Genomic DNA, 17,529 nt, shown 5'->3' with positions numbered 1-17,529 from the left:
GTATCTACCACCCATTTGCTAACAGAATTGAAAACCAGACCATTCCCTTCAGAAAAAAAAATTACTTTGAAAAAGAATAATAACAGAGTAGACTATAGACATCACCCAAAATTTTTATAATGATAATCTTTTTGCTCCTTTAGTCAAATTCAAAAGAAATGTGACTTTTACATCACATGGACTAGACAAAGGGACTTTGCCCAGTCACCAGAACTAAGCAGCAGTAGAAGCGGCTGCTTCTGTTTCAATTAACCTGAAAACTGATATTAAACCCAGAGTGGGAGGAGTGGGAGGATCACAGCCTCTGACACTTCTGACACCTCCTTTTCTATGATACAGGGCCATATAAGAATTGAAAACCAATTGCTGAAAATTGTCTAGACGAGAAAAGCCTTAATGACCCAGAGGCTCAACATAGCCCTGGCATTTACATTGAACCCAAAACTGTCATCCCATAGAGAAGAAACACAATGAGTAATAATAGCAGAATATGACGATGATGGTAGCATCAATCCTTCATGGCAGCTTCTCAGAGAAATCTCCTTGCAAATGCTTTCTAGTCCTCTTATTAAGGGAAAAAAACTGAAAAGCAGAAACAAGCTTACCCATATCATGGATTTAAAGGAAGACTGAGGGAGGATAGCTTGACCTGTCAAAAAACAGAGATGTGAGTGTAGACTCATGTTCAAAAGTACCATTTAAATGATTACTGTTAAAGAAGTGTGTGTGTGTGTGTGTGTGTGTGTGTGTGTGTGTGTGTGTGTGTGTGTGTATGAAATAGGGGACATAATTATAGTATACATAATATGTATTTAAAAATTACATTTTAAGAAATGAATTTCCAGAGACAGGTAACTGGCGTCAAACTTTTCCACTCTCTAGAAAACTAAATAAATATTTAGGAACATTTCTAAGCAATTGATGCAAACTGAAATTAAATTCAATAAGTAGAAAAATTTTGTAGTATATTTTATATAACAAATATGTCATACTGGCAGGGCTCCCAAACATCCAGAGATATAGATTTTTATTAGTCAAAATGATTTTCCTCTCTCTTGTAAGTCCTCATTTTTTTCCAAACCAAAACACATTTGAATTAAGTATCCAACCATGAAACCCTAATTTCAAATGTTTTGACTTCCCTCAGTAAAATATTGACATGCCTTAGCAATAGCAACTCTGTCATGATGAAAGTTGGTTTCTCACTTTGCTTTCATTTTCCCCAAACCAAACCATAAGAATTCTTCTTGATTTAGAAATAATAGACTTTTTATTGATTCTTCAAATTCAGAATGATTAGAGCAGAGGAAAAAGGAAATACCTTAAATGGCAGTTGTAACCAGCTTGGTTGATTATTTACAGCTCAGTGGGCAAGCTGAGTTCTACAGTGCACAAACTCCTATACATCAGTAATTTCAGTGTTATAGGCTTGAAAGCTTTTCATAAGGATGGGTTATTCTGTGCCAAATGTGGATAGTTCTGGCCACTCTGTATGTTGGGAGCTGTAAGAAACCACAGGAAGTGGTGCTTTTATCCCAGAGCCCTGGTTTCCAGGAATAAGTAACAAAAGATCAAACCTACCTGTAGGACTTTGGAGTCATGGAAAATGGGCTGAGCTTCTGTTTCTGCCATTGTGCAGCTGTTTGTCCTTGAGACACTGGACTAACCTGATCTGCAGAGTAGGAAAAGCACATGGTTACTGTATTTCAAGTTCTTTTTAAAGAACAAAGATAAGTTATTTAAAACACTTAATCTACAAGGACAGTTCAAGAGCCAAGGACCTTTGATTCCTGAGATCTGTGTCTTAGACAATGTTACACAAGAATGATTATCAATGTAGCAGAAGCCAGAGTCCAGGTCTTCCAATCAGAGGGGTGCTCATTCATGGATAGTGTTGCTTTCTCTCCGTTGATACTTATTCTCCATTGTATTTTTTTCATGTTGTTATTTGTTGTCTCCCTATTTCTGGGTTAAAATTTAAATAAAATGAGAAGATAGAGGAAGAAGACTGCCATAAAGTTATTATTCATAGTTGAGTGGAAGACAAGATCCCTAACTATTCCAAGACAGCACATGGATAGGCACAAGACTCTCCAGTGCCTAGCCGATGTGAGAAGGTAATCACACAAAACCAACACTAGGTATTCTGCACCAAGGTACATATCTGAGTATCCCAAAAATCAAGATTTGTACAACCATCTATGCTTCTCCAGTTTCAATTTGTCTTCATTGTTTCTATTCAGTGTTGCCTACATACAGGAGCTATTTACTGAATGCTTGTGAGTTGTGAAAAGCAACGGTTCAAGTACTTGTCTGAGAGGACTCACTACTGTTCACAAAAATCAGTGCCTGGCTTTTCTTTAAAGTGTTAACATGCTCATTATAAGTTGATATGCATGAAGGTATTCTGATAAAATCATGTGCATGTTCCATCACATATATCTTCCTGAGAATCACCAATTTTGTGACTTAATAGATATACCTCCTCTTTATTCCATCATGTGAATGAGTTCTCATTTGCTTATCTGTCTTGGTTGTTGAGATTTAAAACTATCTGAGTTTTCTGCCTAGAACATTCTTGGTCCTACCTCCTAAAGCATGTACAAATGGACGACTCCCTCCACTCTCTGCAGTGGAGTGTCTCTTCACAAAGTGCCAGGGCATGGTGCCTCCTCTCAGTTCAATTTGCATTCCCATAGTCTTTGAGACTGAGCACATTTTCACACAATCATTTGCCATTCAGTTTTGTTCTTTTGTGAAATGTTCATGTATATATTTTATTCACTTTTTTATTATGCTATCTTTTTGTGGTTGAGTTGAATTATAATTCTTTATTGGTTCCATGCTTGTAAATATTTTCCTTCCCTCTGTGGATTCCATTTCTCTTTGTTTTAACACAATCTGTTAATGAACAGAAGCTTTTTAATTTCAATGTAGTGAAATTCATCTGACATTCCCTTTCTGATTTGCAAATTTTGTGCACTGTATAGGCAACTTTTTGCTACCCTTAGGATATAAACATGTTTTCCCATCTCGTCTTATAAAACTTTTATAGTCTTACTTCTCACATTAGGTCTTTAAACTTTCATAGTCTTCTCAACTACCTCAGTGTCATTTTGAAAATGTCCTGGTCTGAGGTAGCAACATTTCAGTCAGTAAAGTGCTCACCACACAAGCACTACAATGCAAGGTCAATCTCCACAGTCTACAATAAAAAACCCAGACATAATGGCATGCATATGCAATGCCAGGACTGGGGGAGGCGCATGCAGACTTTTTGGGCTCACTAGACAGCACAACTTTACTTGGCAAACATCAGAACAATGAAAGGTCTATAAGAATAAACAAGGTAAATGGTTCCTGACAACACCTGAAATTGTCTGGCCTCTGGCCTCCAAGTGAACATGTAGGCATCATCACAAACACACACATACACACACACACACACACACACACACACACACACACACACAAACACACACCCCTTTATTTTCAGTTTAGTTGCTATGCTATTTTGACTGAATCAAGCTGATGTGTTTATGTGTATCTATGATCAGGCAGTACAGCCACTGGTACTGATTTTGTTTTGTTGTTGCTGTTCTTTGTTTGTATTTTGTTTGTTTTTTCTCTCTCCTTCTGCACTGACATTATCCTCCCTAATTTATGGTAACTTTCTTTCATCAGAGGCAAGCTTTTCCATGGTGTACTTCTTCAAGGGTATTTTGGCACCCTGTGGACTCACTCACTTTTAAATACCTGAATCAGTCCACCGAATTCCATCAAGGAGCCTGTTGAGAATTGTATTGGGATTTCATCAACTCTATAGATCAGTTTACAATTATACTATAGAAAAAAACTCTATGTCAGGTGGTCTCTCCATAGCGAGTTTTGCCATGTCATCATGGATATATGGCATAATACATAGTAGTTTTACATTTATTCAGGGGGAGGGGAGGTTGGAACCCTCATCCTCACATTCTCACATCCTCATGCTCTGAGTACTTTACCCATTGAACCACCTACCCAGTTCCCTGCTTTCTTTATCTTCACCCTAGATGGATTGATGTCAGTCATTAACAATACTATAATGTTTGCTGTAGCTTTTCTGTGAGCATCTTCTCTGAATTGAAGTCTACATTTTTGCTTGTGGCCTAGGGTACTTTTATAAATGCACATTGAATTTTAATACAATTATCCTGTCTTCACTGGATCATGCAATGTTTCTTTTCCTCTAACCTGCTAATGTGGTGGTTTAAATTACATAATAGCATCAAGCCAACTCTTCAACACTGGTTCTAAAATTACATACTGTGCACCATTATGTTATACACTGTTGGAATCAGTTTGCTAATAGATTATTTTACTAATTTTATACCTATACTTGTTAATAGAATTGCTTGTAATCACCATGCTCATACAGTCCCAGATTCGGCTTCACATCAAAATAATATTAGCTTTAAGAGGAGTAGAGCACCACACAATTTTCCTCGATTATATTGTACAGTAGTTTTACAATATAGTCATTTCTTGAGTTCTGATAGAATTCACAGGTAAGAATTCAGGTCCTTATATTTGCACTGTGAACTTATTTTACTGAAGTGGAAACATAAGAGTTTTTTTTTTTTTTTTTTGTAAAGTCAGTTGTGTTGGATGGTGTTTTACTGGGGCAAACACATGAAGGGGTCCTTTTCTGAAGTGGGCACACTTAGGTGAAAGACTAAAGCAGACTCATGAAGGAACGTTTGGCTGAATCAGTCATAGGAGAGAGGATTTTCTGCTAAAGCAAGCATGTGAAAGGATATGTGATGAGGGATGTGATGCTTCGCTAATGACTCAGATATTGGTCCACTTTACATTTCATAGTTGAGCTGCATTTTTCGGGACTCTGTAGAGAGAAACTTGTAGTAATATGCTGTAGTTTCTTGCCACTTTCTTGGACTCAGGGCAGATTGGCAAAGTGACATCAGCTGAGACAGATGCACCTGCTGATACAAGATGCTTGCTGTGGCAGAACACGTGCTGAGGCAAGACACATGGTCGACACATGATGATTGGAAGGTATAAATAGACACTGAGAGAGGCTAAGCTTGGCTTGCTTATAGAGTTAGCTGTTCAAAGCTTGTGGGTCTTGAGTCTTCATTGATCTTTGTTTCACTGAGACAGGCCAGCCAAGAACTTCTCCTGGCATTTCTGCTGGTCCCTCCTACTGACTAGTGCTGAAGCTAAGGCCGGGCTGTCTCTGCTAGGTCATGTCACCACTGCTGATTCATGTTTGCTATCCAGACTCTCCAAAACTGGACTGCTGGTGTATCCCTGAAGTGTTTGCAAGTAGATCAAGCTGCTGTTGCTAACCTGTGAACTGAACAGCCTATTTCCAGACAACAGAGAAGGTTCTCCAAAAAAACCTCTCTAAATGGGTCCTCTTCCCCCATAGCTTTTTCTTTCCCACTACCTCTGGTAGGTGGTAGGCTAAAAGAGATGTTAAAGTGTTTTTAAGAACCATCGTTAAAAATAAGCAATTAAAAAATTAAAGTTTTCACAAAACCAAGGCCTCTCCTTCCATGGATAGCTGACTAGGCCATCTTCTGCTACATATGCAGCTACAGACACGAGTCCCACCATGTGTTTTCTTTGATTGCTGGTTTAGTCTCAGAGAGCTCTGGGAGTACTGGTTAGTTCATATTGTTCTTCCTCCTGTAGGGCTGCAAACCCCTTCAGCCCCTTGGGTAGTTTCTCTAACTCCTTCAGGGCCAGGAAGCAGAAGTGAGTAGGTTGGGGAGCAGGAAGAGGGGAACATGGGGATTTTTGGAGAGGAAACTAGGAAAGGGAATAGCATTTGAAACGTAAATAAAAATTTTTCTAATAAAATTTTAAAAAGGAAATTTATTATTTAATTACAGAAAAAGAAAAATTAAAGTTTTATTTTTCAGTTTTTTAAATTTTTTCTCTTGTTACATAGATACTGTGGGGGTTTCTAAGTTATTTTCGTTGAGTACAATATTCTGAATGGATTTTTGTCTGATTTTCTCAAGATTTTCAGAGTGAATTAATATGAAGTTACTCACCAGTGCTTTTGTAATCCTTCATGATCCCTATGACTAGAGAATCCCATGGCTAGAGGAGGGACTGTGTACCCAACTCCTCTCTCATCACTGGAATTTGACTTGGCAGGGACTTGCACAGCCTGGTACATGCTGTCACAACCACTATGAGTTCATAAATATAGCTGCCTTGCTGTTTCTAAAAGAAAATGTTTCCTTGGCATAATCTACCCCCTCTTTCTACATTCTCTTCCACTGCAGTTCCTGAGCTTTGGTCTAGGGATTGAGAGATATATGTTCCCTTTACAGTTAAGTATTCTTCAGTCTTTTGTTCTCCGTGTATTGACCAATCTTATGTCACTGTGTTCGTCTTCATTTGCTACATGTAGAAGCTTCTAAAGACATGGGAGACTGCACTCCCTGTGATATCTATTGTCTTGGTCATTTCCTTCCTTCTATTTCTTTTGTGTTTGATCCCATTGCTCTTCATCTTAATTTAGTTATCTGGCCTATTAATTTTAATACATTTCTCTTATAGTACAAGTATTTAGAAATTATTTAATTTAGATACCAAAATTTTTCTTTGTAGCTGTGTATTTTGTGCATTTTAAGACATTTGCTATTATGATGATTTAAGCTATTTAGTAAAGAACTGTTAAATTTATTAAAATATAAGATCTTCTTAGAAATAGAAATGGAGGTAATTTTTAAGAAAGGGAAAGCCCTCCAGAAAATAGGAATGAGGCAATGAGCTAAAGTGAAAGCACACATTTGAAGGTCCAAAATCTAAGAATTTTAGATATGAGCCTGAGCCTTTAACAGCTATCTCCCTAGCCCCAGACACAGCTCCAGACATAGCTCCAGACACAGCCCCAGCCCCAGACACAGCCCTAGCCCCAGCCCCAGCCCCAGCCCCAGCCCCAGCCCCAGCCCCAGCCCCAGCCCCAGCCCCAGCCCCAGCCCCAGCCCCAGCCCCAGCCCCAGCCCCAGGCACAGGCACAGGCACAGGCACAGGCACAGACACAGACACAGACACAGACACAGACACAGACACAGACACAGACACAGACACAGACACAGACACAGACACAGACACAGACACAGACACAGGCACAGGCACAGGCACAGGAATTTTAAAAGTATATGTGCAGGGACATCAGTGAACCTGCAGGAACAGGATGATCTTCCCCTGATGACTTCACACCATCCTGCACTGAGAATTACATTCTTGATCTTTATTTACATAATATTTCTATTGGAAATTTGAAAATTTGACATAAAGAACACCAATCACATCACTTCTCAATCCTCTCTGGTCTACCCTTCAGACCCGTGTGACTCCTTACCCCCACTCCACCCCACCCCCAAAAAAGGAAGAAGAAAGTCAAGTCCAATTAGTGTTGCCCATATACTCACTGGAGCATAGTTGAACTCTCAATGGCCAGTTCCTTCCCCACCCCTACTCCTGACAGAAGCCATTAACTGTGAAGAGCTACACTTTACATTCCCTATCACACTTTTTAAAGAGTTCTCTTCGATGGCTTTCTATCTAGACTGTCTCTTTTTCAGGGATAGGGCTATGTCCCTCTTTCTCAACTGTGAGCCTGCAGTCATCAATATCACTGCAAAAGCAGTTCCTTGCCGCTTACAGTCACAGGGACCCTGGATCACAGAGTTCCACGTGGTTTCTGGTGACAGTGTGGACCATGAACAGCTCCAGAATCATTGGCCTTCCAATGATAACTGAGACCAATAATTCTTAAAGTATCATTGAGCCTCCTTATGTTATCACATCTTCCCACAAGGAAGTGGCTGCCAGGAATATACTCTAATATCCTCTACACCAATGGCTTCAAAACACAAATATCATTTCACCTCTAACAGACTGAGTGTTTTGGCTTTTCAGTGAACATCATTGTCTTGTTTCACTTACCACTTACTATAAAACTTACTTGGAAAAAAGACCACCTAGATGTCATCTAGTTTCTCCAAAGAGAGTTAAATCTGCACCCTGTGGAGCAGCCCTGTGGGTTAACCTATTTTCTGGATCCAAGTTCCTGCTTTATTCACAGTGTCTATGGTTCCTTTAGCTCTTTATTTGAGCTCCGTACTTTTGAAAGTACCATGTGTTCAGAGACTGGGATGGAGTTTCTATCTTCCATTAACTAGAAATAAAGAAAACATACACAGAGAATTACAGCTCTGTCAGTTGAGCATCCAACACGTAATTGTAGAATCCCATCATTTTATGGTGATGTCTGCCCAGTGAATTATGGAGGTCCTAACTATGATAAGCACTAAATGATTAGTTCAGACTTCACAAAGCTGTGAAGAACTTTCTGCTGTCTTTTAAAAACTAAAAAAAGAATTAAGTAGGACATGCTTTGATATAGACATGTAATTAATGAAGATATGGCTACAGTTATGCAAATCAACAAGCCTGCCAGGACTCGTACCTTCCTGGTTGTGTTTTATGTTAGTTTGTTTCGTGGTAGAAACACCTAAATTGTATTATTGTAACAAATTTCCAGCAGATAATAACATGTTATAACATCAGTCCCCATGTTGCATCTATATCATTAAGGGCATCCTCAAAGTTCAGCCTGATATCTTTTGACCATCTTCCCACTCTCCCACTGCTATGCCACTTATACCAACCATTCTGCGCTTTACTTCTATGAATCAATATTTTTAGATCTTATAACAAACGAAAATATACAGCATTTATCTTCTGACATTTGATTTATTTCCCCTAGTATGATCTGATCAGTTCATTTGTCTATGTTGTTAAAACACTGAGATTTCATTCAATTCTAAGACAAAATAATATTCCATTAGATATATTTTCCATGTTTTCTTTACCCTTTTTGTTGTTGTTTTGTTTTGAATTGATTTGTTGAGGTAGGCTCTTGTTATACAGCACAAGCTAAGCTCAAACTTTCCACCAACCTGCCCCATCTTTCTGAGTAGTTGGATTACACAAGTTTAACCACCATTCATTTTCTTAACTCTTAGATTATTTCTATCTCTTGGTTTTCATGAATAATGCTACATTGTATGTAGGAGTGAAGATTCCAATTCTATTTACTTGGGCGTTAACCCAGATGAGAGATTGTTGAATTATATGATAGTTGTCTTTTCATTTTTTGAGGAACTCTATCCTGTTTTCCAAAATGGCTCTAAAATGTATAGATTCACCAAGGGTTATGAAATTTTCTTTATTTTTTGTTATATCTTTTCTTCCTAATAACAGTCATTGTTGCACATGTCTGGTTATGTCCCATAGTGACTTGAGTTGAGTTTCCAAATATCAAGTCAATATTTTCTCATATATATCTTTTGTACACTTACTTGTATTTAAAAATAATGTATTAAGTACTTTATACATTGAAAAACTAATGTATTTGGACTTTTTAATATTGAGTTGTATAGATTCCTTAGGTAGTTTGGAGATTTACTTCTTAGCAGGTATAAGATTTGCAAAAATTATATGCATTAAACAGATTATCTATTCTGTATATCATTTCCATTGTTTTACACATTTCTTTATAGTTGATGCAATGCCATCTGTCCATTTTGTGTTGGTTACTTTCCTTTTAGGTTCATATAAAACACATCACTGCCTACCTCAATATTATGGAAGTTTTTCCCTATGCTCTTGTTAAACAGTTTCATGATTAAAATCTAGCACTTCAATTTTTAGTTTACTTTGAGGTTTTGCTTTTTTTTTTTGAGTATAAGATAAAAAATATCTAGCTTAATTCTCTTGCATATGTTTCTATATTTTCCTAAAACAATTACATTTATTGAATATTTTCCCTACTGAATTTTCTTGGTGGCTCTTTCAAAACTTTCTTGGTTATATTTAAAGAGTTTATTTTGGGGCCATCTATTCTGTTTCACTGCTCAGTGTATGTGTTTTTACTCCAGTGCCATGCTTTCATTACATATATTTGTAATGTAATTTAAAATGAAGAAGTACTATTTCAACATTGCCTTTGATATTGTATTTGGTCTGTTCAAGATTTATGTATTTTCATGCTGTGAACTAAGTTCAGGGATAGGTAGATTATTATGTACTCTTGTTTGATTGGGGGAGATGAAGGGAAAGCATACTGGAAGAGATGACTGGAAAAGGAACCATTTTAGCAGTGAAGTAGAAACTCCCCTGGAATCAACAAGGGTGATGCTAACTAAGACTCCTAGTAATGTAAGGATACAGAACTTGAACAGGCCATTTTCTGTAACTAGGCAAGGCCTCCAGTAGAAGGGCTGAGACACCAAACAGAGCCACAGAACCTTCAACTTACAATTTGTCCTGACTGCAATATGCACTGGGATAAAGGTGGCACAGAACTTGTAAGAATGCCCAACGTAGAGAGACAGCCCAAATCTGCCATTACCTGGAGGATCTCAGAAACCAGAAACTGGATAGCCCAAAAACCTAGGATAGAACTAAACATAACTGGAAAAAAAAAGTTAATGAAATGATTCCTAATGACATTTTCTTGTACTCAAACCTAAGCCTAGCATAATTGTAATCAGAGAGACTTCATCCAGCAACTGATAGGAGCAGATGCAGAAACCCACATCAAAACATTAGGCACAGCTCCAGGAAACTAAGAATTGTAAGTACCAAAGGTGCCAAGGACACTATAAGTATCCAGCCCACAGAATCAACTAATAAAACCTCATATAGACTCACAGAGATTGAATCAATACTCAGAGAGCCAGCTTGTGTCTGACTTAGGTCCTCTATGTGGTTATATGTTATGGTTGTATAGTTTCGTATTTGTATAGGACTCAAATGGAGCTGCCTCTCACCCTTGCCTACTTGGGACCTTTTTCCTCGTACTGGGTTGCTTTATCCAATCTTGATATGAGGTACATTGCTAATATTATTGTAAATTGTTATGTCATGTGTAGTTTATAACTCTGAGAAGCCTTCTCTTTTCTTCTACATTTGAAGGAGTGGATCTGGGGGAAAGGAGAGGTAGGGATGGGTGAATAGTAGGAGAGGAGGGAGGATAAACTTCGATGTAATAGATGAGAGAAGAAACAGATGATAGATAGATAGATAGATAGATAGATAGATAGATAGATAGATTGATTGATAGATTGATTGGTAGATAGAGATAGAGAGATAGATAATAGATATTTTAAAAAGAATAAAAGAAGACATCCTGTGGAAATGGAACAAAAGAGCCCAGAGAGCCAAGATTATCATTGACCAAGTGGACCCTAGGTTTAAAAAAAAAAAGATACAAAGTAAAACAGAAGGTATGATTATGTGGTGCTGTCAGAGTCAGTTCATCAAGAAAGTATGCCAACTCTGTTGGTGGTGGTGAGGGGATACCTTCAGAACAACTAAATACATGAAACAGTACAATGCCTGAAGGAAGACAGACTACATCCCAATCATAACAGATTTCAGTATCCCACTTTCAACACTGGATAATGAATAAAAATCAGCGAAGAAACATTGGACTTTATCAATGCATCAAATGTATCTCAGAGACACAACAGCAATGGATTATATATCCCTTACAACTGCATATGGAGCATTCTCTGAACAGCTCATTCGTTAGGAGCATAAAATAAGAGTTAAGAAATAAAATTAAAAAGTTTTATTCTTTCTCAAATTCTGACAAGTACTTTCTCCAACCATAATTTTATAAAACTAGAAACATGAAGGCTTGTAGAGAATTAACAAGTGAGGGAGAACTGATAGTGTACTCCTGAGTAACTGTGGAGTCAAAGAAGGAGCTACTATACCTGAAATTGAAAAACATAGTAAGGAAAACAAAACAAAACAAAACCCAGAAACCTGTCTGGTTCTGCAGACACAATTCTCAGAGAAACTATAAACACCATCTGCTACGAGCAAGCAGATAGATACACATATTTAGTTTAACAAAATCTGTATTTTATTATGCTGAGAGTCATCATACAAGATTCACACTTTAAATTCCTAACTATGATCATAAGCCTATCTATCTCCCCAAAGCTCCTCACCTATGCAATGTATCTTAGCTGAAGGTCAGGTTCAGTTTCTAATAGAACTCTCTATGTGAGGGTCAGGTCCCTGAGGAGACTCTTCAGGCACTGGGCAGATCAAGGTGGCATCTCTCCAGATGTGCAGAGTAGAGCATTGCTCACAGTCTCTCTTTATCTACTATCCAGTGGGCATCATAGGGTTCTGGGACTGTGTCTTGTTATCTTGAGTGAGTGATGTCCTTGAGTTCTGATTCTCAGATGCAGCCTTGGATGTAGTAAGGATCTTAAGCTATGTGTGCATGTCAAAAAAACATTTTTTTAAAACTATGTTCATTACATCTTCTAAATGTAAAAGTGAAAAAATTAAATAAACAAGTGACATCATGAAATATGCAGATGAGAAGAGAAAACTCAGCAATTCAACTTGCTTTGGTAGTGTTCACAGACTGTGATGGTTTGTATATCCTTGGACCAGAGAGTGGCACCATCTGAAGATGTGGCCCTGTTGGAATAGGTGCGACCTGGTTGGAATGGGTGTGTCACTGTGGGTGTGGGTATAAGATCCTCACCCTAGTTGCCTAGAAGTCAGTCTTCCACTAGCAGCCTTTGAATGAAGACGTAGAACTCTCAGCTCTGCCTGCGCCATGCCTGCCTGGATACTGCCATTCTCCCACCTTGAAGATAATGGACTGAACCTCTGAACCTGTAAGCCAGCCCCAATTAAATGTTGTTTTTTTTTTTTTTTTTTTTTTTATCACAGCAGTAAAACCCTAACTAAGACACAGACCAAACCTGACATTCTTTCCTATTCAAAACCATTCTGCTCCTCAGTGTTCCAGGTGTATCATCTTTCAATTCTCTGTGAAAGAAGATCTCTGACTGATTAAATCTAATAAGCCAATGTTACTGTGATCCCTAGCACATTTTAATGGCACTCTTAATGCTGATTCTTACCATTTCTTTTCAATATGGTCTTTGCTCTTCTTTCCACTTTCAACTAATTCTCTGTTCTTAATTATTTATTATTCCTACTATTTTGGATACTGACTTATGTAAATAATCACATATATAGTTTCTATTTTATATAGTTGTTCATAGTTACAAGTATAGATATTTTATCCTATCTGTTTATCAAACTACAAAACATATTAAAGTCTGTGTTTACTCAAGCAATTCAAGTACTTTAAAGCACCTTGACCCCAGAAGCTCCATACAGAAGGTATTATCTGCAAAGCTACTATTCATGCTTTTATTTTATAAAGTCAACATTTCTTTTCAATTTAATATCCTTACAATTCATTCTCTCAGCATAGTTCTTCTAATTAAGATGATCTTCTTTTATTCAGAGTCATTGTCTGTTAGCTGTGTGTGCTCTATTTTGTTGTTTGACTGATTGTTTGTTCCGACCTATTTTATTTTTCCCTGGTGCTTGGCAGATACTTTCATTGTGAGTAAAATGCAAGACTGACATTTGCATTTGTATCTCAACCTATTGACATATTCTATTCCCTCTTTCTATATTGTGATGGAGGTCACAGTCACGCAGCTAAAGATCTTTCTACCTCTGTAGCTACATTCTTTCTTTTGATGTTTTACAATTTTAGTACAATGTGTTTACATGTGGATTTATCTTGCTTTGTATCTGAGAGTCTCACTGAGTTAATGGTCTTCATCCATTTAAGAAAACTTTCCAGATGTTTCTACACTCTATTTTCCTTCCTCTCCTTTTTACACATGATAACATGTACTTATTTCCTTTCTGTATGAACAATCTTAAATTCTGTTTTCAAAATTTGCATTATATATATATATATATATATCAAATATCTACTAGATACTGATACTGATTGGAAATAATTTTTATTTCTAGAAATTCTATTAAGGTCTCTTAGAGACTTGTTGATCACTTTCAAAAATTTTGTTTTGTACTTCCATTTTTTCCTTCATTTCAATTTGTCTTTAAATATTTTAAGCATTCTAACTTATATAATGTATATCTTAAAATGTCAACATGCAAACTCTATTAATTTCTGTTGCTTTTGATTTTCTCTCATTCTACTCTATCAGTTCTTTTGTAAAGAGCTACTGAGAGTGTGTATTTTGTGTAACTTCATATACGGAGAACTATTAATTAACATAATGACTTATGACAGTTTCACTGTGTAACCTAAGGTTGGCTGGAACTCACAGTCTCCTGCCTCCCCATTCATAGTTCTATGATAACAGATGTGTGGCATCGTGCCAGGCTATTGAGATGACTTAAAGCCTGTGTTGAAGATAGATTCTTCTACAAGTAATTGTATTTGCCTTTGCCAGTTTCTGAGAAAGTCAACTCAGACTCCTCTTAAATGAATGAATGATTTGTTCTTCAAACCATAGAACTAGCATCAATCCTGGCTATAAATCTCTCTCAAGATGTTGTTCAGCTATGAATTCTCAGAAATATATTTTATTTCCACCAAAACCATACATTGACAATTTCCTATAAATGCACAAGTATGTAAAGTTTACCTTTTCATGAAAGGTATATGTTTTGGATATTCCAGCTTGGTGTGTGCTCCATGTTGTGTGCAGAGGGAAGCCGTGTTTACATCTATTAATGATCACTAAATGTCTCTTGTCACTCACTGCCTGTACCCTATTCATAAGGTCCGGCAAGTGTCCATACAGGGCAAATATTTACATATTAACTAAAATGTATGAATTTTCCAGTTTATCAGTTCATTCATTTGAAGAGTTGTTTCCATATTTTGAAATGAATCCTTAAGTGGGCAACATCAAGCAGCCTACCCTGCCATTATATATGTCCATGCTCATTCCTGCATGAGTACACCTAAGTACAACAGACCTGCTAAACTCACTGCACACAAAAGTTAATAACCACAAACTGTTTGTGGCCTGGAAGAGTGACAGGTAAAGGAGGGTGGCTGAGAACGAGAATGGGTGATTTCTTGGAGGTTTGGGCTTAGTTCAGATGCAGGAGTCTAAATTTCAGCTGTAATGAAGCAGATGTGAGTGCTCTCAGCAATGCTTCTGCACCGATCCTCCCTCACTCCTAAAGACCTAGGCATGGGCTCAAATTATGAGCTGATTGTGCAAACACGCTTGAATTTAAAATTTGTAAAGAACATAATCTATAACTCTAATGAATTCCTTAAATTTTTAATATTTATTAGCAATAATTAGCAATGACTATGTCTCAGACAAATTTTTATTGGCTGTGATACTGCCACTGAGCAAAGTTAAATTTTTAATATTCACTGTCACTTAATGGGTAATGATACAACTTATATTTCCTGTATTGCTATATTAATAAGGACCCTTTAGCAAACATGTAGCTAGCGCTGGGAGAAAGTTGAGAACCTAAACAAATCTCAACCCTTTGCCAATAAAGAAAACTTTCTGTAAAAGCACAGCATGCTATTTAAACTTTTTGTTCGTGTGTTTGTTTCCAGTAAATCAGAGGACTGTCCACAATTCTTTAGAATACTAATAATGATCTTTAAATCAAACTCAAAAAACAGAAAAAGACACATTTCAATTTCATCCTGATTAATTCAGAGCAGACTGGTTAAAATTCAAAATGGAATTCATAAAGCTCTTAGAACTCTTCTAAACAACTAGAATTCCAAAAAGTGAAAATTATTTTCCTGTGCTTCTGTCAAGGGAGAAACAGACAAAGCGAGATGGGATGGGGTATAAAATGGGAGTTCAATTTAGCTCGTGTAAGAGCTGAATTCTGATTTGAATTCTCTTGTTTACTTTGATGTAACTTCTCGCTACAGAAATTGACAACATAGATTCCTTTTCTGAAAGAGCATTTTGAAGGTCTGAAAGTTCTCCCACTTTCAAAGACTCTTTCCCTGGTCTGGAGGCTGAAAAGGCATTGTCTTTCAGGAAGGTTGCAGGCTATGGAGGACCTGAAAGGGTAACTATGTCCTGTCACTGTCTGCCACTTTAACTGAAGGCCTAATGATAGCGCTCCTGATTCCCAGAACTCTAGAAGAAACTGAGGCTTCACACGTTTAAATCAGAATCTGTAAGAACTGGGACCTTAACACTTATTTCTCTTCATGAGCACAGTAATTTATAAAATTAGTTTTATACGTAGTTCTTTAATATGTATGCAGAGAAACAATCAGTGTGAATGCTTGCTGATTTACTCTGGCCTGTTATCCAGGACAATGAAAATATAAGCACATTTACTTAACTCTGACACTAAGAGAAAATAACGCTCTCCCACATGTAACATCCTGAAAAACTAAAAGATTAGATTTTCGTGATTCACGGTGAAAATCAGCTGAAGACTTCCCACTCCTTTAATCACATGCTGTGGAGTCTTCCCACTGCTGATGCCTCCCTTGGGTTCACAAATGCTGTGAATACTAAGGAACACACAGAACAATAGACTGAGGGCTGGTGGAGCTCTCCACAGCAGCACTTAGGAGAGTCAACTGCCTCCTTATCACTTGCAGAGAGTGCGTCAGCAAGAAACTTTGAAGATATTAGAAACCAAGCCAGCAGCATGATTAAAGAAATGGATTTGCTGGAAGTGTCTAGAGATTTTTATTCAGATTACTTGCTTCATATTTGATGATGGATGAGACTTGACAATATCATCTAGGTGTTTTCTTGTATCACTAATCAAAATGAGAAATCGGAGTCATAAGAAAAACATTTATTAAAGCAGTAAAGTCCTATCTAAAATGCTTATTTCGAAGGCTCTTATCATATTAGCATCTAGGGGCCCATAGTGATGTCAGTATTAAAAACAAGATGAACGTTTCCCTTGCTGGGAATCATGCAGCTTAGGCGATCATTTTAGAAAAGCAGAAAATGCCTGTATTTCAGGAGCTACCATTCAGAGTTCTTACCAATAAATAAAAACAATAAGAAAATGTTCAAAGCTCAGTCTGCATACTTATGTTATATCATTTCATTCACATAAGAAGAATCTAAAGCACTGACTGAACACCAGACAGTAAGAATGGAGAAGACCATTCATCGAATGGCCTACTTTCAAAGAATCCTTATGATGATTTTCTGTGGGAAATACTAGGACAAATATCCCTGTAGATTTTAAAACACATGAGATTAAAAAAAAAAATCAAGGAACTGTTCAACATCATAGCTGACATGGGGGGGAAAAAAACTCCTTTAGCTTTGCATGCACACTCTATATGGACAAAGCATTCTAAGAGCAAAGCCCAAGGGTCTGGGCGAGTCTCCCTGTGGCTTACCAGTTGATGCTTGCAGCTCAGAAGAGTAAAACTGAAGGAAGGGATGGCAGTGAGGCCAAGTTCATTTCAGAGAGACAAGCATTTTGCAGTTGAGTTTGGACAATTATTTAAACCTTCTCAGCTGTCCTGGTCTCTATGAATTCATATGCATATCAGTCCTGCTGTGTCCATAAGAAATTGTTTCCTTGGAGACATCTACTGTCTCTAACTCTTATAATCTTTCCTTCTTTTCCACATGGATTCCTGAGCCT

At 37.4% G+C, this 17,529-nt stretch overlaps 1 long non-coding RNA gene across 4 annotated transcripts in view; it reads right to left on the bottom strand.

Moving 5' to 3' along the window:
* The window catches only part of Gm39380, a 120,441-nt gene that overhangs the window by 90,719 nt on the left and 12,193 nt on the right, over positions 1–17,529 (bottom strand). For all 4 annotated transcript variants that reach the window (XR_001779238.1, XR_870944.1, XR_870942.1 and 1 more), the window contains exons 2-3: positions 1,582–1,672; positions 606–649 (exon numbers count right to left, since the gene is read on the bottom strand). This is a non-coding gene — a long non-coding RNA (predicted gene, 39380). The remainder of the gene's footprint in view (positions 1–605; positions 650–1,581; positions 1,673–17,529) is intronic.

The sequence above is a fragment of the Mus musculus genome, chromosome 9 (assembly GCF_000001635.26).
Source record: "Mus musculus strain C57BL/6J chromosome 9, GRCm38.p6 C57BL/6J".
NCBI lineage: Eukaryota > Metazoa > Chordata > Mammalia > Rodentia > Muridae > Mus > Mus musculus.
The sequence above is the reverse complement of the archived record's forward strand: the minus strand, read 5'-3'. Positions and strand labels throughout refer to the sequence as shown.